Here is a 23,302-nt window from a genome sequence, read left to right on the forward strand (position 1 = left end):
CTTTCATTTTATACCCTCTTCCCAGTGGAAAATTCTAAAATGAAATTCAAAATGTAGGATTCTACTAACATTGTTGGCTGAATCTCAAGTATGTGCATACATGACATTTTAACTTCTAAAATATTTATTTACTGTCAGACACCACAAAAAAAAAAAATCACAGCATTAAGGGATTTTATATATGGCATGCCAGAAGAATAAATGCACTATTTAAGCAACTTGCTGAGGCTTGATTACTGTTTCTGTTGAACAGCTTTAATTGAATCATGAAATGACTGAAAACCTTTCATGAATGACTAAATACACTCTCTTGCTGTTTATTCACAAGAATGCAGCTATTTTTAACACCTTTATATATATTTATTCATGCTGGGCAATCTTATTTTACTGCAAGAAAAGAAAAATCACTACCTTTTCCTTTCAGACACACTAATGAGTTAAGGATGTATATTGGTTAATAAAAATGTTTTGATGCTAAGGCATATCAATACAGCATTCCAAAGCCCATTTTGAATATGAATTTTAGGATGCATTTTTTTAAAAATCCTCAAATTTGCATAGTTACCTAGGCAACCTTGATTTTTTTTCCCCAACTGGAAAAAAAGAACACTTAAAAGTATAGGAATCCAGCATCTTATTTCAATTTCTTGGACAGCTAGTCTCTTGAAGTATCTTCAAGAACTTTCAGTGTTGTAACCCTTAGCTTCCAAAAGACAGACCTTTTATGACGTTTCTGTTAAAAGGAAGGTAAGAAAAGAAAGGAGATAACATTCTGATTTTTTATATATATGGCTATAAATCTGATGAATTTAGTTATTAAGTCCTGAAAAAAACCATGACTGCTACTATTAATCATAGTATCAATCATTAATTCATGTCTATCTAATACAAGAGACACACACTCACATACAGGCATACAATTTTGAGTATATAGAGAGAATTTTCTTTCCAATATGTGTATTTAACAAATATCATCTGTTTTGAGTTCAAGAAACATGGCTTACCGAGAGACACAGAGAGAGACAGAGACAGAGAGACAGACAGAGAGACAGAGACAGAGAGAGACACAGAGAGAGAGAGAGAGAAAGAGAGAGAGAAAGACAGACAGAGAGAGACAGAGAGAGACCCAAAGAGAAAGAGAGAGACAGAGACAGAGACAGAGACAGAGAGACAGAGAGACAGAGAGACAGAGACAGAGACACACAGAGAGAATACTGTATGGAGAGCTTTTCTCAATATATGTGTCTTACAAATAAAATACAAATACCATCAAGATAAGAACAGAATAAATAATAGGTAACAAGGTGCCATATAGGAAATGTATGCAAGAATTCTGGGATGTAAGAGAGAAGGTAAAGGTCTCCACATTTATATAGCTAAACTGTGGGAGATCTCCTATACTGTGCCAATTTTTTTTTCCCCCAAACCCACCTTTTCTTCTCCTTCAGTTGATTGGAACAGAAAGAGCTTTATAATTTTCTTTGGAAGCAAAGGGCACTTTGATTACCTTTTTCTAGATAGGGATGGAATTTATTAGGTAGATGGCTATGGACTCCTTGCAAATTCCTTACTTTCTCTCAAGAGCTGCATTCTCCTGGCTCCCTGGGATTCAGTTAAATTACAAGGGAAAGAATAAGTGATCTCTTCCAAATCTCAGTAAATTATCCCCAAACCAGCAGCATAATAATGCTATTTGCATTTAAGACTTACAACTTCAGCAGCATTAGCACCTGATATACATGTGTGAGGAAAGAGTGCATGTGTATACACACACACATCCATTTGCTTGTAAAAATAGGAGAAATCTACCTATCTTCTGATAATCAGGCATGCAGTTGCAAGATGTTGTCACTTCTGTTTACACAGAAATCACAGAGTTAGAGTCATCATAATTTCATTAGCTACTCCCAGATTCCATACCTTCTCTATATCCTGACATCAAATCTAAGCCAATAACAACAAGGATATGACCAGTATTTTCTGCTGTATTGTTTAAACTGGGTTGAAAAAATAACTACCTAATATCAAACCACAAGGTTAAAACAATACTGCTCAAAATGGCTATAAGGCTTTTTTTTTTCCTTTTTCAAGATCAAAACACAAAGAACACTTCAAACTGAAAACATATCGTGCTCAAAATCTTTTGCACCTCCCTATTTGGTGGCAAAGCCTAACAATGTTTTTCTTTTGTTTTAAGTGTATCTTGACACTATTTAAATTTCAAAACTTTTTTTATCATTTGGTATAGAATTATACAGGTACATTAATACTTCCCAACTACCTTGGGAAGACATGATCTCTAAAGTCATCTAATGAACATATTGATTCTGTGCTCCTTATGGTTTTTTTTTTTTGTTTCAGTCACCATTTGTATCAAAAAAAAAAAAAAAAAAAAAGCCAAGGAGGTGATGGTGATGGTGGCTCACACATAACCAATATGTCACAGAGGACAAGTAGGATTTTATTTCCTATCATTCTGTTGGGACTTAAGCAAAGCCAGCAGAATACAGTAGCTAACTCTTCCCCATCCTCTTGTTTTTCTTAACAGTCTCCTTGTTGTTGTCCTTAACACTTCTGTTGTAAAGTTCCAGGGTCTGCTTGTTTTTTCATTGCACTCTTGTAGGTCACCCAGCAAAGCTATCCATGTGTGATGCGACAAGGGGTTTATCACAAAGGCAGCCACTGATTTGGAATGAAAGACAGCAGCTGGACCAAGGTCACCTAGTTGTTTTCTATACCTAAGGGAAGACTTCAAACATGAGCTTTCCCACCCCATATCAGCACCCTAACCACAACATCACAGCAGTTTTCCTGATATGTAAGCTCATTAGTTTACAGTATAGTCTATGGTAACAGAAAATCTAGGCATTCTTATGATGCATAATGGGGTGAGCTCCTGTTTTCTGTCTCACCTCCTGTCCACCTAGCAGTTCAAAAACATATAAATACAAGTAGATAAATAGGTACTACTTCGATGGGAAGGTAACAGTGTTTCATGCACCTCAACATATAATCATGCTGGCCACATGACCATGGAAATGTCTTTGGAGAACATTGGCTCCCTTGGCTGAAAAATCGAGATGACCACTGTCCTCTAGAGTCAGACACGAATGGATAGGGAGAACCTTTATACAGTATAATAATGTAGATTATTTCTAATGTATGTTGCTCAGATTTATTTTTGTGTGTGGTCACAGGCCTTCTTCTGTGATTGTTTTTTATATGTAAGTGAGCCATCAAAAAATCCCAATCTTACATTTATAACAAATGATGATATTCAAATGCAAGTTTGCCTGGCATTTATTTTCACTGGTGGGGAAAAAAAAAAAAACTAAGTAGAGTTTCATATGCAGAAAGTGTTTCTTCAGAAGCAAGCATTAATATTCACCACAAAATTCCCAAGGTGTTTCAAACTGCTCTTAGAGTTGGAATTTAACACAAAGTCAAATTTTCAAGGCAGAAAACCCAGCATTCACTATTTTACGCATGACTTTCTGAAGCAAATATTAAAATTGCACTTCTTCAAGCTGTTAAATTTTTTGGGCTTCATGAAATAGGAAATGAAATCATGGTGCCAAATACAGTTCACTTTAACTAAGTCTATACATTATAAAACATTAATAAAACCCACCTTTCAGAATCTTGAAAAATAAGATCAGTTAAAATGCAATAAGAAGAATATGAATCTGGTCATGCTTTCCAATGGAGGCAAAATACAACACAAACCTCACAGGCAGTTAAAGAACTGTTCAACCCAAGAAAGCTGAACTAAAGCAAACACTTTTCTTTTCTGAATTATTAAACATTTTTTTTTCTTTTCAGATGCCAATCACAGTGGAATCAGTGGAGCTTAAATTGGTTGCAATCAAGTTGCCTCATTGAAACAATTCAGTGGAGTAACCTAAGCTTCACTAACAATTCTTGGACTGTTGTGTCTGTTATAAAACAAAACTTAAGTTTTTATTTCAATTTCAAGTTATTAGAGGAAACATTATCTCTTTCAAGGAAAGCAAAATTGTATATTTGAAAAAAAAAAAAGCCTGAACTACTTAAACTTTAAAATTTGATACACAGAGGAGGAAAAAATGAGGATTAAGATCAATGATGGGTTGCTACTGGTCCGCCCCGGGTCGGGCAAACCGGTAACAGCGGCAGGAGGCTCCGCCCACCCACCCAGATACTTCTGCGCATGTGCAGAATCTTTGCCCGCAAGTGCGTACACGCCCATGAGTGAACCAGTAGCGATGGGTTTTGAAACCCGCCCCTGACTAAGATGCACACTTTATGATATCCTTGGATGAATGTATTGGGCAGTTTTCTGCACAGAAGTGGGCAACCAGGCAGGCTGGGACAATGATGGTGTCCTCTGTGATGTTTGATCTCTCTCTGACCTTTGCGTCATCCTCATAGTTTGTAATCCTATTTTCTAACATTGTTTATACATATCGAATAACTCAAGGCCCAGAACAGGGTCTTGTTATGCCATTTGATATACAGTCATTGAGTATGATTATTTAACTAGCTCTGGGAGAATTAATGGTATTATAGTCTATCTTACATTTAGAAATGAAAGTGAATATAAGTGTCCCAGGATAATATTGCAGGATCCAATCTGGGTCAGTCATCAAGACCAGAGGTTTAGTCTTCCGAGTTTTCAGACTCATGCTGGAGCCCATCTTCAGGGAACTTCTCTCTAGCAAATTGTATGCTTTGGACTATTCGGTGTATGATATATGGTGCCTCGTTGTGTTCAGCTTTTTAGTTGTTGACGGGGGTGTTGATTGCTGGCTATTAAATTGTTGGCTATTGTTTCCTTGTGCTGCCAAGCCTTCACCTCCAAAGTACTTGGTAAGCTGGTGGTAAATCAGCATTCCTGTTGACTGACAAGGGACCCATTTCTCAGGCTTCAATCACTTCCCTGTCTGTTTTTGTACCTGCTTTTGTACTACTAATTTTAGTAGCTGCAAAATTGAATGTATGTCCTTTTTTATTGAAATGTGAGGCTACCATTGAGTGTTTGGGTCTCCTCGTCTGACTGCTAGCTTGGTTTCTTGTAGCCTGGTGGTTACCTTCCTCCTCGTCTGTCTTACATAGTCACGAGAGCAATCCCTGCAGGGGATCTGGTAGATTACATTGGAAGTATCTCTCACCTCCAAGCAATCTTTACAATGCATAATTTGTCCTCATATGGTAGCCTCTCAGGTGGTATGAATGCCCATTTGCAGAACTCAGAAGCTGCATTCTACTGCTTCCAAAATGTTTTTGATGTATGACAGAGGTTGCCATGGAGTTGGTCTTGTACCTTTCTCTCCCCACAGTGTTGCACAGACATCTTGTAACAAATACTTATGGGTAGCCATTATTCCTGAATTGTTTGCGGATAGTGTGTGTGTGTGTGTGTGTGTGTGTGTGTGTGTGTCTGTGTGTGTGTGTGTATGTGCGTGTGTGTAAACAATTACATGAACAATTCAGGCAGAATGGGTACCCACTACTATAAAGCCACACACAACCAGGCATACATAAATACCACACAGAGATAGCCCCAAGCACACAATCTGCTAGAGAGAAGTTCCCTGAGGATAGGCTCCAAAAAAAGTATGAAAACTTGGAAGACTAAACCTCCACCAATTGACCCAGATTGGATCCTACCCTACATTTCCCCATCTTCTTTTCTAGGATCTCTTATACTAGATTCATTTAAGCTACTCAGCTCATTCTACTAAAAAGAAAAGAAAATCATCTTTTCTCTTTCCAGTTTTTTGGCCCTGAATTTGTCCACCATGATTTCTCAAAAATCACAGAATAGGGCTTCAAGATGGTACATACAAGTTCCTTTAAGACTCTTAATGTAATTAATTTTGTCCTAGAGATTTAAACTCATCCATAGTAGCCAGGTGCTGTATATCATTTTCCTTACTTCTGGGTAGCCAATCCGTCATTGTGTCAATTGTTCATTTTAAGTCCATTTGAACAAGTCCAAGTTCCCATTTGGTGAAAAAGCTAAGGTAAAATAGGAAATGGAAATCCCTTTTGTTTGTTACTTGTTCCTACCCTCCTATTAACACCAAGCCCTATTCGTTTCTTTATCTTTATTTTTCAACCAGCAAAGTGCCTCTTCCCTGTCCTTATTGTTTCTTTTAGGTTTTCCTGCAATCTAAATTATTTTTCTATTTTAGTCTTTCTGCTGTTATTTTTTTCAGATGTATTTATTGGTATGCCTCCTTAGAGATAATGTCCATCTCCCAGTCTTTATATGTGCTTTTTTTTACCCTTAATTCATTTAAAAATTGATACACATTTATTATTTCTTCCATTATTTTCGTATGAAAATAGTATGTGATTGCTCTTTCACTACCTTACATGTAAGGTTTCTAATCCTTTTACTATCCCTCTGAGTATAAGATTTTTTTGTCAACGGAGGCTCAGCCACTATACTTCTATAACCTTGTAGATGTTGGCTGTCCTAAAATCTACTATGTACATTTTTTATTATGTTTGCAATTCTCTTTCTATAACATCCTGAATTTCAAGAAGTTTCTAGGCCAGGCTGGGTAATATTTTGTTCTTTTATGTTAACTCAGGTGGTAGAATTTTGTCTAGGCCTTTTAATTTCTTATCCAGGTCTAGTATTGAATGGTTAATCCTAGAGCAAGAGTTTCAGTTTCCCATTCACTTATGTGGTTCATAGCATATTTTTGATTAAAGCTAACAACAGCTGGGCTTTGAAAGTCTGGAGAATTACTAGATGACTGACTAGAGATACCAAAATTCTTACCATGATCAACTCATTTTGTAGTCCAGATGTGGCAACCCTACTGTTAAAAGCAGCTACCAATCTTCTTCTAGCCTAATTTACAGTATTATTGTGAAGATAAAAATGGAGTAGAAATGGTATGCTCAGTGATAGATATTGGTATATTAAAGAATAAAAAAACATACCCTGTGCTGACCTCTTTTGAAGGATAACCAGGATTTTTATGGATTATCCACTAATGAATCCTTATTTTATATTATACAATGGCTCAAAAGTAACTTGAGAATCACCTGCAAAATATTTAATTTGCATTTAAAACAATTTGATGAATGCTGTGAAATTACCTCAATGTAATTATGTGTTCATTTAGCTAACTACATACAAACTGAGTAAGAAACACTTAGACTAGCAATTAGCAAATACATGTGCTTTTTAATGCAGAGGAGATGACAAACAATATTCCTGAGTATATTATGCAGCCTCTGAATCACTTGGTGTGTATTTTTTTTTCTTCCTCTCCAATTATTAATCTGTCTGCTTTGTCACAGCAGAGAAAAGAGGAAGATAGAAAAAAAAATGATGAATTTCCGAAAATTCTACATGAAACAAACTTTAGAATATTGCTGGGAATACCTAAACTGAAATGTTTGCAGAAGCTAATAATGGCATTGTAACACTTTGGGCACAGTTTAGCTTGGCACTTAAATTTGATTTCTGTGTTGACAAATCTTTAGTGTTTAATGTGAAAGCCATCAAAATCCAATAGAATCTAATCTTCGCTGAGAATATATTGAGCTAATAAAATCTATTGTGTGACTTAATAGAGACCCACTGTTGAGCAACAATAACCAGCACAGTCTTAACAACACTGGGGCATTATTGAATTTGTGTTTTGTGTCTTAAAAAGCCATTTTAGAAATGTCAATGCATTTGCTTCATTTAAATCCATATGTAAAAGTTTAATTTAAGTCTCAGATAATAATCAAGCCACCTCAACACTGTATACTGTAATTCAGTAGTGTAGGCATCTTTTTATTATAGTAAGAAATTTGGTTTTCTGTACAATAGAGATAGAAGCATCTTTTTCATAGCCCCAAGGATTCCAAACTGCCAACTTAAAGCAAATGATCAACCAATACAGCAGAGGAATACAATTAAGCCAAAGTGTTTCAGAATATATTTTTTCCTGCAAGTTCACTCATTTTAATCATTTTATCCAACTTTTAGAAAAATAATTCTTTGAGATTATTAATATCTCTACTAATAGCAACACTATTAATATTATAGTCTTATTACTACTATTATTACTTGTCGTTGTGTGACAGCCACTATTGTAAATTCTCAATGCTCTGATAGCCAATTTCTCCAGATACTGTTGCTGCTGCCATTTGTTCTGGAAGACCAGAACATAGTTAGGAAAAATTTTGAAAAGTTGTTCTACTGCCTTAGCTGAATATGATCCTTATATTGGTGGACAATTATTTGCCATCTGAACATATTGCTGAAAAAAAGGATGCAGTTTTAAGAGCCCATTTTTAACGCTGTTTGATTTCCTGAAAGTTTCTTTCTCCTACAATAGAATAAGCAAGTTTTAGTGGTTTGCTTAACTTTTGAGCAGGGCAAGACCCTCATGTCACAGGTCCAGTTGGCTATGGCAGTGTCATACATCTGCTCAAGGATGTATTTTTTGTGCAACACACACACACACTTTTCCTAAATGAAGAAATGGGAGGAAATAGGCTTTGTGGTTTTCCACCTCATAATGAAGGGTAAATATGAGTGGCTTAGTCGCCTAGTGGTGATGACGCTCGCCTCCCACTCAGACAGTTAAGAGTTCAATCCTAGGTAGCAGGAGATGTTTCTCTCTCAGGGTGCAAATCAAAAATACCTGCTGTGAACTCCGCATGGTATCAGGAAGGGCATCCGACTAGAAAATGCTTGGCTCCATCCAGTTGTCCTGATTGTACCCTGAATTAAGGAATTACAGAGTTGTAAAAGGAGTTAACGAAGAATAAATAAAACACTGATTTTCAACAATTCTTCAGCTTCTTTCCTGCAAGAAAGAAGTTTGAGAGTTATATACATGGAAAAGGGCCTAATGCTCTGTTATGGCCCAGACCAGCAATCAACACCTCTGAGAAACAAATACAAATGAAGACTGAGAGTCAGTCCATTGTTGTAGAAACAAACTGAGCAACACATTCTAACAAGTCCCAGTATTTACACAAGAGGATGGGCCAGGAATAGTTGAAAGTGATGAGAACCAGGGAAGCTTTTAGCAGGACGAGCAGGGTGTGATGACCCGGGGCATGGCACAAAGGCAACACAGCCAGAGAATAAGTACAAGTCCCTTTATTAGCTCCAAACTTTGCCCCCAATGTCCCTTTACTCTCCGGTCTGGAGAAAAACTCTTCCACAAACCTGTAAGCAGACAAAACTTCCAACTATACATCCAACAGGGCAAGATAAGGTAATTAATCTGGCAGGGCAAGCAAGATAAGGAATTCCAGACTTGAAGTAGCATGGCAGTAAATCAAACCAGTTGGGAGGATGCCAGGAACTCAGATAACTCAGCGTTTGTTCCCGACAACCACCCCTCCCATTTGCCCCTTCCTTTTAAACTCCAGCTCCAGGTGTATCTTGTGAAGGGAGTCGGGGCCCTCTCCTCCCTCGTAAGCCATGCAACCCACATTGCTCTCTTCTCTGTTCTTCCCTGCATGCCCTAGGATGAGGAGGGGGTGGGCCTTGGTCTTCATTAGAGCCTCCTCTCCCTTGTTCTACCTCTCCCCTGCTCTGCCTAGCCTGTCTTTGCCCTTCCCCGGTTTCCTCCACAGCCAATGGAGCCACTCTCTCGCTCTCTGTCAGCTGTTCCTCTTTCATCTTATAGTCAGACTCTGACAGAGGCATGACACAGGGTTTGAACAACAAGGGCTCAAGGTTCAGGTCTGCAGCAGAGAAGATTCCTCAAAGACACTGTTTTGTATATTGAATGGAGAGGTGTCTTGCTTGCAATTTCAAAAAAATAGAATAATCTCTAATAGTTCTAGTCTTCTCATTTAAATACTTTCAAGTGCCATCATGTTGTAAGATCTAGAGAAAGTTCCACAAAATCCATCTTACTCTGCAGCCTTGCCCGCAATGTTCCATGGCTCATCTTCTAAAACTTCTCCAAGCCTTGATCCTATCACTCTTCCTCTATTTTAGATGTAGAATTCTATTGGGAAGTTATGACAGTTTCATAATAGTTTTATATAAGGAGGGGATAATGTAATGGAGACAGGTTGCATGAATTCTACTTTGTAGAGATGCTTTGCTTCTTTTATATTGGGGTAAGATGAATTTCGCCTCAATTTTTAACTGATATGAAGGTTTGGCCAGTCAATCTTAGACTGATGAAAGTGCATATACATGGAAGTCCTTACTTGCGTTCGAAGTCTGCTCTTATCTGCTGAAATGTTGTATTCATTTCAGTATCTGTATTATCTTGAATTTAGGAGCAAGTGCCATTTCATTGAAAGGATGACTTAAGTTTTAACTGAAAGTAGGAGTCCTTTAGATGATGGGTGTCAAACTCGCTGCGTCATGTTGCTGTCACATGATGTTTCATGATGTTATTCCTATTTGTGGAGCTGGGGTGGGCGTGGCCTTCACATGATGCATCAGGCCCACAGGCTGCTAGTTTGACACCCCTGCTTTAGAAGATCTGCATAGGATGAGGGTTTAGGTAGAACAAAATGATTTAATACAGGTAATCCTAGACTTAAGGCCACAATTGAGCCAAAACTTTCTGTTGCTAAGCAAGATAGTTGCTAAGTGAATTTTGCCGCATTTATAACCTTTCTTGCCACAGTTTTAAGTAAATCACTGCAGTTGCTAAGTTAGTAACCCATTGGTTAAGTGAATCTGGCTTCCCCATTGACTCTGCTTGTCAGAAGATCACAAAAGGGGATCACATGATCGATTGCAGGACACTGCATCCATCATAAATATGAGTCAGTTGCCAAACATCTGAATTTTGATCACATGACCATGGGGATGCTGTAATGGTTGAAAGTGTGAAAAATAGTCATAAGTCTCTTTTTTCAGTGCTGTTGTAACTTCAAATGTTACTAAGTGCACTTTTTAAAGTCAAGGACCATCTGAAACACAGCTTTGTGTGCAACTATAACAAATATATCCTTAATGTATACTTAATTATTTTTTTCAAAAGCTACACCTTTTTTGTATGCAGTATTTATGTGTTGCATATTGGCTGATCAATACATTTTACCATAAATGGCATATGTTTTAAATTTCTTCCCCATGCCCATATATAGGCCTACACCAGTGGTGGGTTTCAAAAATTTTTACTACCAGTTCTGTGGATGCGGCTTAGGCATGGCATGGCTTGGTGGGTGTGGCAGGGGAAGGATACTGTAAAATCGCCATTCCACCCCATTCCAGGGGAAGGATACTGTAAAATCTCTATTTCCTCCCTATCAGCTGGGACTTGGGTGGCAGAGAATAGATGGGGGCAGGGCCAGTCAGAATTTTTAGTACCGGTTCTTCGAACTACTCAAAATTTCTGCTACCGGTTCTCCAGAACTGGTCAGAACCTGCTGAAACCTACCTTTGGCCTACACCAAGAATTACTGAACATATATTGTTTAAAATGGGCTTTACATGTGGACCTGGATCTATGTTTCTGGAACATTACTTAGTTATTTACATCTTTGTATATTTGTTACATATTATAGCATATTATATCTAGGTGAAGATTCATTTGCACACCAATCAGTCCCAGCTACAAATCTCTAGCAAATTAATGGTTGGAGAGAAAAAGATAAAACACTCTGGGAGGTCCTGCTAATCACCAGGGCATAATCCTGTGAACTGTTAAACATGCCAAAGATGTTTAAGCATTTAATTATGCAGCTTTGGCTTAAGATACTTTTTGCTATGGTTCCTGCACTGTCTGTGTTCCAGCTCTATGCAAAAACAAGCAAACACTTTGAAATGAATGATATCACCCAAGTTCCAAACTTCTTGGCTAGGAGCATCAACTGCAGTGAATGATAAAGTTTATTTTGAATCCTAATCAACCTTTGGGACTTCCAGGTTGGTTTTCTGGCTTAGATAATAAACCAATCTTAAGGAGAATTGTTTTCGTTTCAACCCCAATGCATTTGTCCAATCATCCCTTTCCTTCCTTCTTTTATCTGGCTACTACAGCTGTAGATATAATAGCTGAAAATTCCTCTATCAGGTTGTTATGTCACTGAGCAGAGGGGACCCTTCTTCCATACTGTGGGGAAAGAGTTGCCAACAATTTTACTACAATTTTAACTTGCAACAGCTAGTTAAAAAAGGTTGAGCATTGGAAGAGTATGTTGGAAATGTTCATTCTTGAAGTTATCAGTTGGCTAAAAAACAGGATCCTAAACCAAACTCTATAAGCTTCTTTTCAATTTCTTAAGAAACAGCTGGTTTAGTCAACTTATAAACTTATAAAGTTATAAGTTTTATAACATAGCAAAAAAAAAAAAATCCTGACAAATTGTAATATCATCATCATCCATCATCATTTTAGTTATTGTCTATCCCTAGGGGATGAAGCCTCTTCCGCATGTTTCCAACCAATATAGTCCTGAGCTTTCTTTTGCCAATTGAGCCCACAATACTTGCTGATGTCATCGATCCATCTTGTTTTAGGTCTCTTTCATGGATGCTTTTTATCAAGTGGGATTCATTTTATTTATTTATTTATTTATTTATTTATTTATTTATTTATTTATTGAATTTCTATACCGCCCTTCTCCCAAAGGACTCAGGGCGGTGAACAGATTAAGATTTCATATACATATAATATATATTTTTTTAATAAACAGTAAATAATAAATTGAGTCAACTTGGTGTAACTGCTAAGACCTTGGCATAGAATTTAGATGTTTATGCTAGCCCTGCTTGTTGAAACAGAAAGGTCTTCAGGGCACGTCGGAAAGTGTGAAGATCTGGGATTATTCGTATTCTAGGGGGTATTTTGTTCCAAAGAGTAGGTGCCCCCATAGAGAAGGCTCTCTCCCTTGGAACTACTAGACGACATTGTTTTAATGATGGTACTATGAGTAGGCCTACTCTGTGAGAGCGTATTGGTTGGTGGGAGGTTATCAGTTGCAGCAGGTGGTCTCGTAAGTACTCAGGTCCTAAGCCATGGAGCACTTTAAAGGTAAGAACCAACACCTTGAAGCGCACTCGGAAGGCCACTGGAAGCCAGTGCAGCTCGCATAAAAGAGGTGTTACATGTGAGCGCCATGTTGCTCCCATAATTACTCACGTGGCCGCATTCTGGACCAGTTGGAGCTTCCGGGTGCACTTCAAGGGGAGCCGCATGTAGAGAGCATTGCAGTAGTCAAGTCGGGAAATGACGATTGATTGCCTTGGTCCACCTGCCATCAGTTCTTCTTGCTATGTGACCAGCCCATTTCCATTTCAATTCTTTTACTCTTTTGATGATATAATATATTTTTGCCTGTTCTCTAGTCCATGAGTAGGTCTTTCTATCTTGTCTTGTAATGCAGAGCATGTATCCTTTCATGGCACTTTGCACCACTCTTAGCTTTTGTATCAATTATGAGGTTAGTGTCCACATTTCACTGGCATGTGTTAGAGAAGTTGTAATGTAAATCATGGAAATTGATGAGATTTGGGTACAATACAAATATTTCAAGGTGAAACTGCCACCACTGTGTTTGTGTGGCTGGCTGGGATCTTGCAGAGATAATGTGACCCATCCTAAGAAAATATCAATCATTTTTTTATCATATTAACCATCCTAATGTAGAAATATATCCTACAGCTATGAGATAGCATGAAGAACTGGAACATTATAAACTAGGAAATGTCTGAATAAAATTCCTGACATAATTAGATGCTATTTCACTAGCTACATCAATCTAGATACCCTTCTTCAAAGTTCATGACAAAAGATTAACTTTTGTTTCAACAATTCACAAAGCTACTGTGTATGTGATATACCGTGAGTCGTATCTCAGCAGAATAATGAGCTTCAAACTAGAACAGAAATTATCCCCAAACTTCCAGCTTTCTTCATTCCCTCCTTCCCATCAGGATTGGGTAATTTCTAGCACCTTAGATGTTGTGGAGTTACAATATGGTCAATTGTGAAGGACATATTGAACATAGTTTTGCAACGCTTGGAGAACCACAGAATCTGGAACTTCAGAATCCTCAACTAAGTCCTAACAGATCAATATCATATTGCTTTCAAATGGCTCCCCCCCAAAAAAAAAATTGTTCTATTTTTTTCTGTCATAACAGTGCTTAAGAAAATAAATTTATGAATGCAGATTTTATGAACAAATATATACAATGCACCCATCAAAATACTATCCTGCAGAGAGACTGCAATTTGTTTTCTCTACAGGGAGCTATATGTAGCGATGGACAAAATCAGTTTCACTCATATCATTTTGGCATGTAATCACTCAGAAATCTGTACTGTTCCATCTATTTGGTAATTTATGTTCCTTAAAAAACTAAAAACAAAAAAGGGTCCCAATATATTTAAATGTATTATTTCCCCAAATGCACATTACTGCAGCTTATGCTCAATTTAATAGATTGCGCAACATTTCCAGATAAAACAAATCTTTTATTATTATTTTTTACTATGCATGCTTGCAAAATTTGATCCCTACAAATACCAATACGGTAACACTTGATTTGTACCTCCTGGACAAAAGTATAAGCTAGCTATTGACTGGATTACATTCAAAGACACTTCAGTGCCTAAAAATATTAAAGCAATGAGTGATACATATGGCTTATTATCATTGGTAGTTGGAAGCATTTTCTAAAAAAAAAAAAAAAATGGCTCATCTGAGAAGTTCCATAGAAAAATCAGTGTATATTTAGGAGAGCTGCTTTTTCAAAACTATATCGTGGCTAAGTTGCATAGAAAAAAAATGAAGTGGGGGAGATGCAGAGAAAAAAATATAGATTGGATTTTTCTGCATTGCCTATAGATGTTTAAAATCCATATCCATTACTTCTTTGACTAAAAATAACAGAAATTTGTACTGCAGTAATGTATCCAGTTTGTTGCCATGTTTCAACAATAAAGATTCCCTTTGGGACACAAGCAAGAGTTGTTGAGACATTCACAGGCCATGAGCTACATGGGCTTTTTTTTTTTTTTAAGTGGGGGGGATGCCTTTGAGTTAGTCTTGACTCCTGGCCACTGTCTGAACAAGTCCCTACAGTTCAGGCATAGTATTCACTTACCTTCGCTACCAGTTCACAAATGTGAGTACTCGCTTTGCTCGCACACGCCACCTCCGTGCATGCGCAGGGCCATCCGCGCATACGCAGAGTGTCAAAAATGGGACATGATTATATCCGGGTGGGTGGGCAGAGCCTCTCACCCCCGCCGCTACCGTTTTGCCCGAACCGGATAGAACTGGCTGAATACCACTACTGCTACAGTTTTCTTGATGAGGTGTTTCACAAATAGTTTGCAGCTGCCTCCTTAGGACAAAGAGAGAGAGGGACTTGCCCAAACTCACCCAGTTGGCTTTCTGCCTAACCGGGACTAGGATTTATGGTCTCCTGGTTTCTAGCTTGATTCCTTAACTACCAGACCGAACTGGGTTTCTAACATGAAATAAGGAAGAAATAATTATTGGTAGAAACATTCATAGGTATGTTATAGATGGTGTCAAAGCACTAATTTCACTTCACATTAAATTGAGCAACAAAGGACCTATAATAACATGGATGGTTCATTCATTCATTCATTCATTCATTCATTCATTCATTCATCATTCATTCATTCATTCCTAATTAGGAATGAAAAAATGAAGAGCCTAAAAAAATAATAATAATCTAATCTAGTGCATGAAATGCTTCAGTTGAAAGTTGTAATACATTTGAAGCCTTCCAGCCAGAAGTGGTATTCAGCCGGTTCGGACCAGTTCAAGCGAATCAGTAGCGGCGACTGTGGGTGGGCATAATGGCATCCTATTTAGCCATGTTTTCTAGGCTGGGCGCATTTGTGTAAGGCCAGGTGCATGCATGGAAGGTGCATGGGCAGGCAAGCGAGCAAACCAGTGGTAAAAATATGTGAAACCCACCGCTGCTTCCAGCTCCTACTTACCACCTTGTACTTCAGGAAGCAAGGAAGAAAGATGAAAGACAATTTCTGTATGTACAAACATATGGAAACAATCACGCCCTACTTCCTTTTTCAAAAGAAGAATGGTGACCCCTTGTTTGAGTCCAGGAAAAGATTGAATGCAATCATTCTTAGCTTCTTTCTCAGTGATATTATCCTACCTGCCAGGGCAGGTATGTATATGCGTGGGGGGTGAGAATCTGATCACTGGGATTCATTTAGTTGCATATCCCTGCTCTAAATTCTATTGTAAAATCCAATATGTACTAATAATATGTGTTTAGAAGCAGCAAAGGTTATTCTATCAATGAAGAAGACAGATACCTTATAAAGTTTAATAGAACTTAAAATGCTGAAAGTAACAGTAGACCCAGCCAAATCAGTAACAAACAGTTCATTCATGAATCAGTTCCAGTGGCGCAGGAAGCCTAGAATTCTTTTTTCCCCATTACAAAGGGCTAAGAAAAAGCTTACTATAAAAAAAAATGTGGCTTCCTAAAGCAATGGTTCAAGAACAGATGGAGGAAGAAAACTGTTGTTGTTTTTATTAGTTAGAGGAAGAGGCTGTAGAATATTAAACCTATAAATCTTTCATTTGTAGCAAACTTAAAATTTCATGGCCAAATAGGTGAGTTCGTATCCCTTCTGGGGCCAAAAAAATAAGGAAGATTTTGCAGAAGTCTCCTCCTGCAAAATCCACAAAAATAACTGCATTCAATTCATTTAAGAAATGGAAAACATGAATAATTAGTATTTATCGCTTTCCTGTCCCAAGAATGAAGACTGTGGCATAGCCACCTGAATCACACCCGTTGTAAAATGCCATATCATTTTGTTTCCTAGATGTCTTGAATTTCAATTAAGAATATGTTTTTCTTCTGAGAAAGAATTTTCCATAGTCACATCTGAGACTAATTGTAAGGTGGTTGCATAGACAAAATTAGATTCTTATTCGGATAGGCTACCCTTTTGCCTCTTCCTATTATCAAGACTTTTAACTGCCATGAAAGCCAGCCCAACTGGGGAGCTTTACATTAGAGTTTTTCAGCCCAATATTATCATGGTTTACTTCAAAGATTCATGGGAAATAAATAAATTGATAAAGATGTCTCATAACTTTGGGAAAAGGGACATTATTTCTAAATGGAAATTTAGAATCTGGATAGATCTTACCTGCATTTTTGACCTAAACTCTGAATTTGGGTAATTCATCTTTTTTCATAACTCGTCATCCAAGTCTGTTGAGCCTCCATTTCCATCATGCTAGAGCACCATGGATTGTGAATTCAGCAGAATTTCAAAGACTAAAATCCAAAACACGTACAAAAGAATAACTCATGAAAAGTTGATCTACTCTGGACTTAGCATCTCTAAATGTTCCTCTAACATTGCCTATTACAAGACAAAAATCTCCAAGAAACACTTTAAACATGCAGATGTATAAGTCTGGTAGCAATATGAGACAGTTAACTCTAATATTTGTCACAACACTGTACAATACACAGTGTGTTGTGATACTGTGTTTCCCCGAAAATAAGACCCTGTCTTATATTTTGTTGAACTCTGAAATAAGCGCTTGGCCTTATTTTCAGGGAGGTCTTATTATTTTAGGGCGTGTGGATCAAGATAGGGCTCTTCTTAGTATCTTATCTGATTTCCAGCTCTGTCTCCCTAACCCTCACCACAGGAAATGGCGGGGACCGGCTGCGCATGCATTTAAATATTTTCGGGGAGGGTTTATTTTCAGGGAGGGCTTATTTTAGCGCATGAGCTCAAAAGCCTGGTTGGGCTTATTATCCGGGGAGGTCTTATTTTCAGGGAAACAGGGTACACTTAATGCTTGTAACCAGTTCAGATGGGGTATAATATGTGTTGTGTGGAAAAAGTCCTTTTTGTCCTTTGTGGTAAATCTCCTTCCAATCAATTTCATCAGATAATCCTTTGGTCCTGGTGTTTTGAGAAAGATTCTTATTTCTCCAGGCCTTGCTTGTTAGATACTCAGCCATGGTCCCCTCAATTGCCTTTTTTTCCAGTATAAAATGATCCAAATAGTCTAGTAATCATTTGTTTGATTTGAATAGCCACCCATCTCATCAAGTTGATTTCCTTTGCACATAAGGAAAAGGTTTGAGGCCTGATCATTTTGAATGTCCTCTTCTGATTTCTTTCCAGGTGAATATGTGCATCCTTTGGTAAATATGGTGACCAGAACTGCACAGAATATTGTTACTAACAGCACTTTAGCAATAGCATTTAGACTTATATACCACTTCACAGTGCTCTACAGCCATCTCTAAGTGGTTTACGGAATCAGCATATTGTCCCCAACAATCTGGGTCCTCATTTTACTGATCTCAGAAGGGTGGACGGCTGAGTCAACCTTGAGCCTGGTAAGATTCGATCTGCCAAATTGCAGGCAGCCAGCAGTCAGCAGAAGTAGCCTGCAGTACTGCATTCTGACCACTGTGGCACCGTGGATCTTATAATGCTGAAAGAAAGAATATACTGCAGCTTCATTAGATGATATTTTTTCTTCCCATCAATGATATTATTATATGTTTATGGAGCATAGGGATACCGCTGTATTATTATTATTATTATTATTATTATTATTATTATTATTATTATTATTATTATTATTATTATTATTATTATTATTATTATTTCAATTTATATACCGCCCTTCTCCTATTGGACTCAGGGCGGTGCACAGCCAAGGATAAAAAAACATACCAATGCAAAATTTAAAAACAATTAAAAGAATTATACAGCTTTGGCCCACAGTTTAAAACAATCCAATTAAAACCCAATTTACACTTAAAAAGCTAAGGAGCTAAAAAGAGCTAAAAAAGAGCTAAAATATCAATATGCAACCTAAACTTCAAGATATGCTTACACGAGGTTATTATAATAATATGGTATTTATATGGTATATCAATTTCTCTTGATAGAAATTGGCTAATCTAATAATTATTTCACTCACAGATTTCCCTTTTCTCTTCTTAATGCGACCCCGGAATTTATTATAAGAAAGAGGGAGAGATAACAGCATATATGAATGTTCAGCAGTTAAGCTCAATATTATATTGAGCTTAACTGCTTAACATTCAAGGATTTAATGTGCTAAACAAATAAAAACATTTTCAAGCAAAGGAATACATTGCAAGTGTCCAAGAGTTCTGAAATCATTATATTTTATCTAAATTATGAATGAGAAAATTATTAATTTGATCTCTATAAAAGAAACTGTGATTTAAATAATTTATTTGGCAGAAAGGCAGGATATCTATCCAAGAAAGACAGAGAGAGAAGAAATCATGTTCAAAGTTGGCCATTTGGCAAAAAATGAAGACACATCAGTGGTGGGTTGCTACTGGTTCACCCCGGATCAGGCGAATTGGTGGCGGCAGCAGCAGGAGGCTCCGCCCACCCACCCAGATGTCTCTGCGCATGCGCAGAAGGTCACGTGTGTGCATTCATGCACCCACAAGTGAACCAGTAGCAGCCAAAATTGAAACCCACTGCTGAGACACACCACCTATTTAGTGAAACAAGAAGTATGTTAGGATTGGCTTCTTTGTAGCTCCAGGCTTCATATGTAGGATTCCCAGGCCATGTGTCAAACCTGAAGCTGATTTGAAGCCATGTTGGAAGCTTCAATGTTGCCACACTGGAGCTGAGGGATAGGGAGAAGGGATTTTAGATAGCTGGGATTTTATAGCCAAAACAAAATACTTTCTCTTGGGAACCAAGGACACTCTCACACCTGGACATAGGAAGGCGGAGTGATGTCACCAGACAGGCAACCAGACAGTGCCGTGATTGGACCATGTGACTGATTGTTTTGAGAAAGTGACAAAACTTTTACTTTTAACTAGGTGAAAACCGCAGGAACCTTCAGAGTCGGTTTTCACCAGATCTGTGCCAATATGATATATTTATTTATTTATTTATTTATTTATTTATTTATTTATTTATTTATTTATTTATTTATTTATTTATTTATTTATTTATTTATTTATTTATTTATTTATTTATTTTGTATATCACCCTTTTCCACCAGGACTCAGGGCAGTGAACAGCCACGGTAAAAACACAACATATAAAATTTAAAAACAATTTAAAAAACATTAAATAATTTTGGCCATCAATTTAAAATAACCCAGTTAAAACTAATTATAAATTTAAAACCTCAAGGATGGGGTCAAGCCATATATCCAATAAAGCTATTCTTTGAGGAATCTACCTGCCTTGGAATTTTGGTTTCTATGGGTCTATTATTTGGAACCCTGACACCATGGTTCTAAGATGAGCCAGTTGTGATATTGCACATGGAGAATATTGATATCTCTTCCTCTCCCCAATTATTGCAATGTGACTGAATGCAGGTTTTTATTTAATTGACAATTCTTTCATAAGCATTGTGTTTTTTCTGTCAGTCTCAGAAAGTAAAAAATATGTTGTTTGTTTGGAGGGGAATATTCAAGCTTTTCTAAATCCTGGAACATAGTAAGATAGTATTCATGCAATCTCCCTTTGTTATATTATGGGATACTCAGAGATTTTCTTTACTTTAGTTATGCTCACTCTAGCACTGCTTGAAATCTCCTGGGGTTTTAAGATACTTTGGTCACCTGCTGTGTCTTCTGTGTATACATAAAGAAGAGTGACTGAGCGTAGCAGAAATAAATACTAAATCCTATTCTGACTCCTTGATGCTTCTGAAATTTGAGTCAATTGAAGATTATAAAAATCTCTTCATGGCCAATCTGGACTTTAATTTATCCATTAAACTAAAGGCAAAGGGAATTGTTTGCAAAATGGTCATTTTTTATTACTTATACGGACTTTCTAATGTATATAATTCAAATGCCCAGAGTTGGGTAGCAGAGAGGAAGTTGGGAGGTTGGGTAGCAAACAGGAAACTCCAATTGTGTAGCTGTTGTGCAGTGGCAAAAAGTATATACACACAGCAAGACACACACTCCAGACATCAGCCAAATCACAAGATCATGCTGTTCTTGGCAAGTATTGTGTCATTAGTATCACCCTAAAATAAATTATTTTTTTGCAGAACCAGCGTTAACATTGCAGTGTAAGGGTCAACATTTGTCAGTTGTTATGTTAGCTATCATTAATGAAGCCTTTTTTTTTCTTTTTACTATGGTGGAAAAGACCACCATAACTTGTTTGTCCACGGTGAGCAACAACAAAACAAACAAACAAATAATAATTTTAAAAACCACTGCAATATTGTGACTTTGAACATCAGTTAAATCTACTATGCTGTTTCCATGCATAATCATTCTAACAATTATTCAAATTCAGAACATATTAACAATGGCTTCCCAGCAGCCAACATAGTGATGATTCTACTCTTTTTTGGAATTGGAAGTATCCCTTTCTGGTATTGCTTCCAGAAAAGCAAAAAATAAATATATGTTCTTCCTTAGTCCTTCCTTCCTTCCTTGAACATTTAAAAATGCCTTCTCAGCTAAATGGTTTGGGTTAATTTGGAAAGCATGAGGTTGGACAGAGAATTTGCATACTGAGGCCCAGAAATGTGGCATTATACTTTATAACTTTATAACATATTTTATAAGCCTTACTATGTTCACTCAATTTCTTTTCACACAATATCTCTATGAATCATCAGGATGTGTTATTGAGTCAGGAAACCATGATGTTCTTGGGATTCTGTTCATACCTACTTATCTTCCAAATTCATACAGTGTTGATAATGTAATTACAGAACATCAGAGTGGAAGGGACCTTGGAGGTCTTCTAGTCCAATCTCCTGCTCGAACAGGAGACCCTATACCATTTCAGACAAATAGCTGTCCAGTCTCTTCATAAAAGCCTCCAGTGATGGAGCACCTACAACTTCTGAAGGCAAACCGTGATGGCAAAATGTGTTTAAGAGAATCTCTACGGGCAGTCCTTAACTTACAACTAGTCCTTTAGCAACCATTCAAAGTTTTGACATGTATGTATACAGAAAAACTACTTATGATCCAGTTTTGAAATTCTGGGCTTAGTTTCCATAGCCAGGTAATCACATTTTGGGTGCTCCACAATCAGTCCACAATTACAAGTGTTTTTGTATGTTTGTTTGTTTTTGCAGTGTTCTCATTCACATGACCACAATTTATGATGTTTTTGCCAGAAACCAATGTTTATTTGCAGTTTCTAGTAAAAAGCACTCTATAGAGAATAGTGGGTTTGCTTAACAATCACAGTTCTCACTTAATGACTGCCACAAAATGAAGGCATAGAATCAGGTCCAGTCACATCGTGACCTGCTTTACAACCATTATGTCAGACATAATTATAGTCGTATTTTGAGGACTACCTGTATCTACATACAATATATATATATATATATATAGTGTGTGTGTGTGTGTATGTATATATACATATATATCTATATATCTGTATCTATAACTATCTATCTATCTATATCTATATCTATCTATCTATATCTATATCTATCTATCTATCTATCTATCTATCTATCTATCTATCTATCTATCTATCTATCTATCTATATGCAAGCTTTCCTCACAAAGGCACGAAGCCAAAGACACCAGCCTGAAGATGACGAGTGGGACCTCATCGAAACGTCATCAAGATACTCTCAATCTTACACGGGAAAAGGCCCGAATACACCAAAACTTTCATACCTCTACCCATGAAAATCTACAAAAACATATATATATGTGTATGTATGTAATATGTTTGTGTGTGTATATGTATGTGTGTGTGTGTGTGTGTGTATGTATGTACACTTCTGTATATAAGTAGTTGTATTAACCTCTGAGCCACAAGTTCTTCTCCCTTCATCAGCTAGAGCCAGGGGAGGGATTAAGTGTTTTCCTATCGAGACACCTAGTCTAGCCCAGCATGTGGGAGGGAGCGTACTACATCCCTTTTGCCTTTCAGCTCCAATCCAGGAGTCCTCAAGCTACAACTGCCTAACATGCAGGCAGCCCAAGTTCGAATCCAAGTAAGGGTATGGCTAGCTGATGAGAGCTAAATAACTTGAAATAGATCTATACTAGTCTCCCTTTATTTCTTTATCAGCGAAATATAAATTTGGTATAAAATGGTTTGTCATGAATGCAACTGCTTGAGGGCTTCTGGACTGGAGCTGAAAGGCGAAAGGGATGCAGTACGCTCCCTCCCACATGCTGGGGTAGACCAGGTGCCTCAATAGGAATACACTATACTAATTTCTTATGTTTATACTTATCCCTGTTTATACTTATATGTTTATACTTATACTTATTTTCTCATACATGCTTGACAAATAAATAAAATAAAATAAATAAACACATTTCTAACTAGGGTTTTCTGCAAAGAAGGGGTTTTCTTTT

The 23,302-nt window shown here is 37.2% G+C and overlaps 1 long non-coding RNA gene across 1 annotated transcript; it reads right to left on the bottom strand.

The window, feature by feature from the left end:
- Positions 1-582: 582 nt before the first annotated feature.
- Positions 583-17,226, bottom strand: LOC117677093 (uncharacterized). The gene is made up of 3 exons (XR_004594653.3): positions 17,100-17,226; positions 1,810-1,854; positions 583-733 (listed from the first exon to the last, which is right to left on the bottom strand). It is a non-coding gene; the product is annotated as an uncharacterized LOC117677093 (long non-coding RNA).
- Positions 17,227-23,302: the final 6,076 nt, after the last annotated feature.

The sequence above is a fragment of the Pantherophis guttatus genome, chromosome 3, assembly GCF_059756535.1.
Source record: "Pantherophis guttatus breed Tessera chromosome 3, ASM5975653v1, whole genome shotgun sequence".
Lineage (NCBI taxonomy): Eukaryota > Metazoa > Chordata > Lepidosauria > Squamata > Colubridae > Pantherophis > Pantherophis guttatus.